Source organism: Phascolarctos cinereus, unplaced genomic scaffold (assembly GCF_003287225.1).
Source record: "Phascolarctos cinereus isolate Bilbo 61053 unplaced genomic scaffold, phaCin_HiC Scaffold_5;HRSCAF=322, whole genome shotgun sequence".
NCBI classification, from domain to species: Eukaryota; Metazoa; Chordata; class Mammalia; order Diprotodontia; family Phascolarctidae; genus Phascolarctos; species Phascolarctos cinereus.
This window is the reverse complement of record NW_027555958.1, coordinates 9,159,253-9,167,665: the sequence shown is the minus strand read 5'-3', so window position 1 is coordinate 9,167,665 and position 8,413 is coordinate 9,159,253. Positions and strand designations below refer to the sequence as shown.

Genomic DNA, 8,413 nt, shown 5'->3' with positions numbered 1-8,413 from the left:
GAGAGAGAGAGAGAGAAGAGAGAGAGAGAAAGAAAGAGAGAGAAAGAAAGAGAGAGAAAGAAAGAGAGAGAGAGAGAAAGAGAGAGAGAGACAGAGAGAGAAAGAAAGAGAGAGAGAGGGAGAGAGAGAGAGAAAGAAAGAGAGAGAAAGAAAGAGAGAGAGAGAGAAAGAGAGAGAGAAAGAAAGAAAGAAAGAAAGAGAAAGAAAGAGAAGAAAGAAAGAAAGAGAGAGAGAGAAAGAGAGAGAGAGAGACAGAGAGAGAAAGAAAGAGAGAGGGAGAGAGAGGAGAGAGAAAGAAAGAGAGAGAAAGAAAGAGAGAGAGAGAGAAAGAGAGAGAGAAGAAGAAGAAAGAAAGAGAAGAAAGAAAGAAAGAGAGAGAGACAGAGAGAGAAAGAAAGAGAGAGAAAGAAAGAAAGAAAGAAAGAAAGAGAGAGAAAGAAAGAGAGAGAAAGAAAGAAAGAAAGAGAGAGAGAGAAAGAGAGAGAGAGACAGAGAGAGAAAGAGAGAGAGAGAAAGAGAGAGAGAGAGAGAGAGAGAGAGAGAGAGAGAGAGAGAGGAGAGAGAGACAGAGACAGAGAGAGAAGAGAGAAAGAAAGAAAAGAAAGAAAGAAAGAAAGAAAGAAAGAGAGAGAAAGAAAGAGAGAAAGAAAGAAAAAAAAGAAAGAAAGAGAGAAAGAAAGAGAGAAGAAGAGAGAGAGAGAGAGAGAAGAAAGAAGAAAGAAAGAAAGAAAGAGAGAGAAAGAAAGAAAGAGAGAGAGACAGAGAGAGAAAGAAAGAGAGAGAGAGAGAGAAAGAAAGAAAGAAAGAAAGAGAGAGAAAGAAAGAGAAAGAAAGAGAGAGAGAGAAAGAGAGAGAGAGAGACAGAGAGAGAAAGAAAGAGAGAGAGGGGGAGAGAGAGAGAGAGAGAGAGAGAGAGAGAGAGAGAGAGAGACAGACAGACAGACAGACAGACAGAAACAGAGACACAGAGAGACACATACAGAGACAGAAATAAAGAGACAGAGAGAGAGACAGAGAAACGGTCAGAGACAGAGACACAGAAAGAGACAGAAAGATAGAGACAGACAGACAGACACACACACACACGCACACATACACACAGAGTTCAGCTTTATAGAAATGAAAAATTCCCAATACTTTGAGCTGTCCCAAAGTGAAATGGGTTGTTTTGGGAGGCAGTGGGTTCAAGTGGTACTTGGGCAGTCACTTCTTAGGGATGCTATAGGGGAGGGGTAATTCTCAGTCAGGTAGGACTTGGAACCAGATGGTTTCTTCCAGTTCCAAGATTCTGGGCATCTAATCTCCTCTCCTTGTATCCTCCATAAGAAATAGCATTTGGGTGAATGGAAAGCCTAGCCAGTTGTGACTGCTGATTTTTGGAAAGTAAATTTTAACTGAGCAGTTCTTGGGAGAAGCCTTGAGTCCAGACTGCAAGAAGAAAACCAAGGGTGGGGTCCCGATGGGGGGGGGGAGAGGCTGCATTTCCTGTTTTCTTCTTTCAATGATGTTGGAAAACAGCACAAGAAAAGCCCTGGCTACAAAGAAGGGTCCAAGAATTCATGCTCTCTCATCCTCAGGGCCCTGCCCAAAGGGTGCTGAGCACATGTGGAACGGAGGTGCTTGGCTTCTGGGGGTGCAAGGGTCCCACTGCAGGCTTTGTGGGATGAAGGCAGGACTCAGAGTGTGACATCAGCCTGCTATGGGGGCCAGAGGCAACAAAGCAGGAGTCTGGTTTTCATTTAGAGTTTGGGTCAGTTGCTCAGCGAGGAGGAAAAGGAGGGAGGAGGAGGAGGAGGAGGAGGAGGAGGAGGAGGCAGCAAAGAGCCCTCCACTGTATCACTGGAGAGCATCCAGTTTGCAGCTGTAGCCTCCCACTGAAGGCAGCTGAGCTCACCGCGGCCACAGCCCTCCTGGAAGCGCCCAGTGCAGAGGGCTCTGTCTCCCCTCCATAGGCTGCACCCCACATCTCCTCCCACCCTGCTCCTTTTGGTGCAGAAAAGCAGCCCCAAGAAAGGACACTCAGAGCCAGAGGGAGGCAAAGGATGAAGCAGGCGCAGACATAATCAAACACCGAGGTCCAACACACACAATTCTCCAGGTTTGCTCAGGGTAAGTTGTCTTTCTTCTTATGTTTCCTTCCCTGCTTTGCAGAGACTGAGCTCAAGGAAATGCCAGAAACCCGAGGGGGCTCAGGCTAAGCAGCCGCAGCAGCGCCGACCCTTTACCTCCCAAGACTTCGGTTTGGGGTGGATGCTCCCGGGGCGTCTTTTCCCCGTTTCTTGGGAAATGTTTATGTTCCTGTAGAGTGAGGGCTTCCCCAACAGATTCCTTCCTCTGTTCGCTTCATGGGTTTGCAAAAAGTCCAAGTCAAACCCTTCAACATTCATTATGCAGTTGATTTTTAGAAATTAAAAAAATCTTACCCCTTGATCAATCTATGTTAAAATGCTGAGGGATCTCAGGGTGACGAATGCTAGGAGCGAGCCTCCTCTGGTGGACCCATGAGAGCCCTCATTTGGGAATCAGAAAACTTGGATTCAAGTTCCAGCTCTGCCGCTTCTCAGCATGACCTAGAGCAAATCGTTTATTGGCCTTCTCTGGGCCTCGGTTTCCTCATCTGTAAAGGGAATAGACTAGACTATCTGTAAGGACCCTTCCTCAATAATCCTATGAGCCTATGATCATTTGTAATACTAAATGAGATGACGGATGCAGAACACTTTGCAACTTTTAAGCTTTTTATAATTATTACATATTATTTAATTTATGTTTTATGATGAGAGGGTTTTACAAGATGACCTCAAAGGTCCCTCTCAGCTCTAGGTGTATGTTCCCATGAGCCTAAAACAAAGCCTTCTAGTACCTTCTTCTCACATAGATTGGCAGCATGGCATGGACCAGGATGGGGGAGGGATTGAGTGGACATTTAGTGCCCTACAGAGACTTGGTATGAGCTTATAGTTCACACCAAGACCCAAATTACACCAACCAAGCCAAGTGAAGGAGTCTTTGCCGGGCACCGTTGGAGCTGGACAAGGATTAGCATGGATTCCTCAGGGCTGGGGTGAGATTTGCCACCTGGGACTGTGGGGAATAAGGATTTCAATCTCTGTGCAGAGGGCTGGATTCCCGCAGATTCCTGCTCCTGGTGTGCACGGGTCCCATGGCCATGCCAGGCTGGGGAGCTCTTAGAGAGTTGTTCTTCACCAGGGTGTGGTCAGGCAGGGCTGGCGCCTGCAAACAATTGGGGTAGGGGTTGGGTAGGGCTTTGCTCTCTTCTCAGTGAGGCGCCTCTGTGGAGGGCACAGCTTATGTATGGAGGCAGCTGCCGTCCAGCCTCAGTGGTCAGGGAGAGCTACCTATGAGGAGGGTGACTGAAGTAGGTGCTGGGTTCAGGTCCAGTCATCTCAACGCTCTTCTATCTGCTGCCCGTAGGGCAGGGCAGGGCAGGGCAGGGCGGCACCACAGAATTTGGAAGAAAGGCTCAGAGTTTCCAATTATTCCGTGTTAGCCAAGTTTAGTTACTCCAAGGGTGCCACAAGCATACATACAATGCTAGGTTTTTTTTTTTTAGATCAAAATACTCTATTACAGATTCCCTGTGTGATCTTGGGCAAATCATTTCCTTTCTATGGGCACCCATTTACTCATCTGTAAAATGAAGGAATTGGACTTAGTTGATCGTCCTAGCTCCCGATCTATGATCCTATGACCCCTCTGTGCCTCAGTTTCCCTCTTTCTAAAATAAGAGCTTTGGACCAGATGTCTCTTTGAACTCTAGAGCTATTATCCCATAATTAGCATGGGCATACCCTTCACTGGCACAGGTTTCAATCTCTCCATGGCAGTGCAGGCAGAGTTTGTGAGTTATAGCTTGATGGCTAGGAAAATGCCATGTCCTTAGGGGAAGGGGTGGCCTGGCAAATGTTCACTGATGTGAGAGAAGCCACTCTGATCAGAAGGAGAGACTGTTGGAGTCACTCTGGCTTCCTCAGTTCACAGATGGGGGAGAGTGGGGCCCAGAAAGGGAAGGTGTTATCTCTGAGAGAAAGACGGTGTCAGAGGTAGATCTTGGGTCTCCACTTGGACCAGTGAGCTCACCATAGCCGAAATGAAGGAAACTGCAACACAGATAAACCTAAACAATGGATAATCCAACCCCCTCACCCAGTTTTTGGAGGTGCGTGATGTGACCTTATTCCTCAGAAGATGGCCACTCCTAGTAATGCCTGGCTTATAAGGAAACGAAACTGAATTTTCACTTTCTGAGTCTCAAACAACAGGGAGAAGCATCCTGCCATTGTATCGCCAAATTGTCTTTTATCATTCTTTCTTACATGCCCACATGTTGCCTTCTTGGGTAGAGTGTAAGCTTCTTGAAGGGAAGGACTATCTTACCTTTGTCTTTGTATGCTCAGGTCTTAGCACAGAGTCTGGCATACAGTAGGTGCTTAATAAATGCTTCCTGATGACCGGTGGTCCATGAACAAGGCACACGGCATTCGCGGGAGGGCTCACTGAAGCGTATTGCTATTACAGGATCACCCTTTTGGACTGAGACTCAGAACCCTAGGTGAGGGGGGCATGATGGAGTGAATGAATGTTTATTTGTTCAGGGTGTGGACCATCCCTCAGCCCACCAACTGGGCATGGACGATGACTAGGAAAGACTGTGTAAGAGGAGATGGGTCAGTGGGTTGGGCTGGGAGTACAGAGGAGAGCTGGAAGAACAGGTGGTGTTTGCTCAGGGTTGGGTCTGTGACTTATTCATCCTCTCCTCTCTTAATCCATCAACTCTGAATGCACAAAGCGTAAGAAAGACTGTGTAAGATGGTGGTGTGGTTGGGTTGGGTGGGTTGGTTGTATAAAGGAGGCATGAAGGAAAGAATTTGTTTTTTTTCAGGGTTAGGTCCATAGCTGGTCATTTCTTCATCTCTCAGGCTGTCTACTGGTCATGTAAAGGAAAAGTAAAGACTAGGAAAAATAAGGGGTTTGTGTGTGTGTGTGTGTGTGTGTGATAGAATAGGTTTGGAGGCAATCTGGATTAGTAAAAAAAAAAAAAAGGACTATTCTAAGAGTTGGTACATGGGGTTTAAATATACTAACCTTAAGCCCTGATCACACTGATGAGATTTGTGAGCTCTGTCACCAATTTGCAATGGGCAAATCCCTTTCCCTCCCTGGGCCTTAGTTTCCTCCTCTGTAAAATGGGCTGGCTGGCCTCGGATGTCCCTTCCAGCTTCAGCTCTGTGGTCCAGCGAGTCATCTCAGGCAGGGAGGAGTCACAGTACTTTGCTATTCCAAGTGACAAGTCCCTGCCAGCAGAGGGGCTCCTGGTCCCTAGGCCACCATGTCTGGGCATTAGGGTGGTTTTCCCACACTAGTTCTGAGGGTCTTCTTGGGTGGGTGTGAGACAAGACTCTTGGGATGGGGTGGGCATTCTCTCCTATTGAATCTTCTGCACCAGGGCTTGGCTTCACTGGATTTCTCCCTCATTCCAGCCCCCCCAAGATCTTTGGGCTCATTTTGGGGTGTCCAGCTCATTGCCTTATCTTGAGTGCTTTCCTCAAGTTTTTCCCTTTATTGGTGTTAGGAAAGTAGAAAGACAGCCCAGGGTGGGGGCTGGGGTGTTGGGCTGATCCACAGAAGAGCCTGGCTCTGCTTGGCCCCTCAGGACCCACAAGTGACAGCCGCCAGGAGTCTGTTTTAGACTTGGTGTCCAGAAAAGCCTCCTAACACTGAGAGCTGCCCTGGGCGGGCTCCCTCAGGAGGCAGCAGAATCCCCTCCTGGGAGCCCTCAAGCCAAAGCTAAGTGGCCTCTTGTTGGGTGGATTGTCCCAGGAGTTCTTGTGCACAGCTAGGCTGTTAGATGGTCCCAGGGGTCCCCTCCAACTCAGGGCTCCTGTGGGGTCTCTTCACCCACCTCTGTTTAGTGGCTCAATTTCCTACACGCAGAGATATTGAGCTCAGCCTTGGGATGAATGGCTGGGATCACCACTTTCTTATTTGGCTAAGCCCCGGATTGGAAGGTGGAGAAGCTGGTTTCAAATCCTGGCTCCGCTATTTGCTGCCTGGGGCACCTTGGACCAGTGACCTCCCCTCCTTAAGCCTCAGCTTCCTTCTCTGCAAAATGACCCTCAAGGTCCCTTCTGGCTCTAGAGCTTTGATCCTCTGATCCTTTTTTTTTTTTAAAAGGGCTATCTGTCTATCTGTCTGTCTGTCCATCTGTCTGTCTGTCTTTCTCTAAGCCTGCAGAGTTAGCTCTCTGCTCAGAGCCTTTCAGCAGCCAGGGGATGCTGGAACTGCCTTCATGGACCTTCGTGGCATGCTCTGTGTGAAATTCCACATTTTGTCTTAAAAACCCACCACCATGCCTGCAAGTTTGGTTGCATCAGCCTTTCTTCCAGGAGTGTCGAGCCTTCCATCAGGATTCTTTGTCTCTCAGCCTTTCTAGGGAGAGTGAGAAGAGTTCAGTAAATGTGAGAGGCATTCCGGCTCCAGTTTCTCTTCTGAATGGGGAAGACAGGAATAGAGGGGTGTGTGTGTGTGTGTGTGTGTGTGTGTGTGTGAGACAGTGAGTGTGTATGTGTATATGAGTGTGAGTGTGTGTGAAAGTATGTGAGACTGTGTGTGAGAGTATGAGTGTGAGTGTATGAGAGTGTGTGTGAGAGTATGTGTGTATGTGTGTGAGTGTGTGAGTATGTGTGTGTATGAATGTGAGTGTGTAGGGGTGTATGAGTGAGTGAGTGTGTGTATGTGGTAAGAGCATGTGTGAGAGTGTGAGTGTGTGAGTGTGAGTGTGTGTGCCTGCGGGTGCGCACGCATATCCACGGTGCTGTCAGTTTTTCCCCTATGAAAGGTTCTTCGCTGGTCTGACTGTTCTCCCTTCCCCCCGCAGTGACACAGCTGAGGACAGTCAGTAAGAAAGACCTTACTATTATATAAACAGCTCCAGGCTCGAGGCACTATTAAAAACCCCCAGAAAGTGACCAGTTTTAATGTGAGATGTTGCAGAATTTGCTTTTTCCCTCCGATGGCTGTGGAGCAGCCCAAGTATTTTTTCCCTCATCTGCTATTCTTGGCTTCATTTTCTCTGTTTTAAGAGGATAGGTTTTTTTTTCTTTTTTCTATTTCTTTCTTTCCTTTTTTTTGGGGGGGCGGGGTGGAGGGGGAGAGGGTCTGGGTAGACAGTATAATATAGTGGAGCCAGCATTGGATTTGGGTGAGAGTTCTAATTCTGTCACTTACTCCCTGTGTGACCTTGGCCAAACTCTGGGCCTCAGTTTCCCCCTCTGTAAAATGAGATTAGACTAGATCAGGGGTGGGGAACCTGCAGCATCAACGCCACACGTGGCCCTCTAGGTGCTCAAGTGCGGCTCTGACTGAATCCACATCTCACAGAACGAATCCCCTTTATAAAAGGGTTTGTTCTGTAAAACTTGGACTCAGTCAAAAGGTCCCACCCAAGGACCTAGAGGGCCACAGGTTCTCCACCCCTGGATGATATCTGAGGTTCCTTTAGCCCTAAATCTAGTATTCTATATGTCTTCTGCTGGGAAAGAGAGCCCAGGGTCCAGCTTTTTGGAAGTGGTCTTCTACTTGCAAAGATTTTTTTTTCTCCTCTGGAAAGAGGTAACTCCCATGCATGGCAGCCTCCGGGACGGTTTGGAAGGCTGGCGATGGGGAGCCCCGAGGTACTTGGCAGGAGCCGGTCTCACATTGTGTCCACTAGAGGGCGCCCCGCTCCCCAAAGTTTCCCTTTTGCTTCCGAGCCAGGGTCGGGGTCCTCACTCTCTGCCAGAGCCCAAGCCCCCACCAGCCCTGGACCAAATCCAAGTCTGGGCCAAATGCGTTCCACTGGATTTCAGCAATCCACATACTGACTTTACTGAATTGGAGTACAGTCACATAATCACAGGCTCATCAGCTTGGAGTGCTTTAGAGAGAACGAGGCATTTGGGGGTGGATTAGTGTGGATTCTCGGACTCTTCTAATGCTAAGAAAAGACCAGCACAGCTTGCCGTGGACTCCTTTGTGAGGATGCCGCTGGGCCTGGGCTAGGCCCTCCTTCCCTCTCTGTGTGTCCCTGGTCATGCCCATGTCTCCATGCTCCTGGGGTGCAATAAATCGACTGGACAACAATCCATGCCTACTGTGTGCCAGGCGTTGCGCCAGGCAGCGGCTGGCTCTACAAGGTCCAGAGCAAAACAGGAGCTCCCGCAGAGGATTCCCAGATCTGTATTTCCACCGCCTGCCTCTCCCCAGGGCTTTAGTCCCATATCTCCAGCTGCCTGTTGGACATCTCCATGAGCGTGTCTGGCCTGAATTTTTGAATGCAACATGGCCAAGGGTGGTGTCACAGCAGGGAAGGCTGAGGTTGGAGTCAAAGGACCCACATTTGAATGACTCTTCT

At 48.5% G+C, this 8,413-nt stretch overlaps 1 protein-coding gene across 1 annotated transcript in view; it reads left to right on the top strand.

Annotated features, from left to right (window-relative positions):
- Positions 1-1,817: 1,817 nt before the first annotated feature.
- Positions 1,818-8,413, top strand: part of COL6A3 (collagen type VI alpha 3 chain) — a 98,895-nt gene continuing 92,299 nt past the window's right edge. Inside the window, 1 exon segment of the mRNA XM_020972268.2 lies at positions 1,818-2,109. The gene's annotated coding sequence lies outside the window, so the exon portion shown is untranslated.